Consider the following 2259-nt stretch of genomic DNA (forward strand, 5'->3'; position numbering starts at 1 on the left):
GTCCGTTGTCTTGCATAAACATGAAAAGAATCACTTATCACTAGTTGGAACATGTATATTAGTTGATGATGGAACTAAGATGTGTCCCTGCGAAATCATCAAAACATGATCTTGGTATTTGTAAATATTTAAGACTATTTTGTAATTCCTATTTGTTTTGGGCCAATGATATGCGTATTGTTCTACTCTTCTGATAAAGGTTAAGACAAGATGAAGTACAAACAGGGGACAAGAGCCTTCTTTGCTTAAAGGGTGAAGTGAGAAGCGAAATAATTTTTTTTAAATGCCAAATAAATGTTGCACAACTAAATAAAATAACTTAATAAAAATGGATAGGACATAAATGATATATGGTTTTGCCAATATACTGTATGAAGGTATTAGGTTAGCATTCCTTCCTATTTATTGTTTTCGCTAGACACACTTATTTTAATCCCGACTTCATTGATGAGATTGGCTTTTTCGGCTTTTGCCAAAAAGAGAAAACTACATCTGATTCTCAAACTCTTCACTCCCTTTCTCTCTCTTAGTTAGGCCTCAGCTCTCTTCTCTCTCGATTTGTTCTCTTCTCTTCTTATTCATCATTTTTTCATTGGTACTATTTTTTATTAGTTGATATGCTTTCATGAAAAGGTGAAAATATTTCCACTATGTGCTCCAGAGCAACAGAAGATGCCAAAATTTGGGTTTTCAACTTGATATCGAGAAAATCTCAAAGAACACAGTTGCTTTTTAGATTCCAGATTAATATTTCCCTAGTACCTTAACTATAGTAAAATTTTTGCATCACAATATAGTGAAGAACTCAGTATACCAAGATGAATCTTATTTTGCAACACAATGGAAAAGCAACCAAAAGTACCTTGGCAAAATGGCCCGTGCCTCCAGCTGCTCATGATCTCTACCAATTAGATCAGCTTCATCCTGGAATAACAAAGTAAGGATTGTTCTCAAGCAGAATAAGATATAATTGACATTATTAAAGAAAGTAAAGAAAGAATGTAAATGCTTGTAAAAAGAAAAAGAGAACTAATCTTTAGGGAGTAACTGTGGTTTCTCCAGCCGTGGTGGCGAAAGGCAGCGTCGGGTTTCTCCAGCCGTGGTGGCTGGCTTGCGGCGATAGTTATTGATAGAGAGGGAAATGGATATAGAGAGAAGGAGGAGGATGTTTTTGGAAATGGATTAGGATTAGGGTATTGTTTGTTTAAAAAGAAAGTTTAACTGATCCATCCGTTGGATCAACTTTGATCAACGGCTGAGATTAAAATAATTTTAAAAATAGCTCAAAATGTGGAATTTGATTTCATCGCCAAATTGACGTTAATTTTGACCACAATTGACACATATTGAGTACAAAAATGGCTAGAAATTAAACTACATATGGGAGTAAATTGAAATTGACTGCTATTTTGATAAATGCAACAACAACAACAACAATAATAATAATAGGCAATGTATTTGTAAATTGTGAATGTGCACATGTACGTGAAAAAAACTTAATAAATATTAATAAAATTACGTAAAATATCGTATTTGAATTAATAAATTTGTAAAAATGATAACAAAAATAATAAAATACTATGTACATTTTTTAAATAAAAAATGTAGCTTGTTGAAAATTATTTGGTACAAAAATAATGCTTAAAAATATTAATATTGAAGGTTAAATTATTTTGACAAAATAGCAGCCTAGGAGAGCATTGGGAGGTCAAAATTGGATGTCAACACTTCCAAATACGTACTATATACATCGATCACATACACCATTTTATTACGCCATAATATACATCAGTTAGTTTATCTTATGTTATTATACCTTCAACAGTTTACTATATATCACCTTGATCTATCGCATGATATCAATATATTCAATATATAACTGGATATATTTTGTTAGCTTTAATTTTGACTATGTATTACGTACATCACTACACAAGATATATACATACATATATATAAATGTAAGCTTCGAACTACGCACTACGTACATCACTGCATAATATATATATATATATATATATATATATATACACACACACACATACACACTATTGACTATCAAGTTTTAAATACGTACTATATACATCACATGCGTACACGAGTATATTACCCCATAATATAATACGGCGTATTTCATATACATACTTTGACGAGTTATAGATTAATTTGATTATTAGCTTACATTAATATAACTTCAACGTATAATATATTGTTACTTCAATCATTTTAAATCAAGGTATTTAATATGTTTGGATAGAT

Source organism: Capsicum annuum, unplaced genomic scaffold (assembly GCF_002878395.1).
Source record: "Capsicum annuum cultivar UCD-10X-F1 unplaced genomic scaffold, UCD10Xv1.1 ctg2082, whole genome shotgun sequence".
Taxonomy (NCBI): Eukaryota; Viridiplantae; Streptophyta; class Magnoliopsida; order Solanales; family Solanaceae; genus Capsicum; species Capsicum annuum.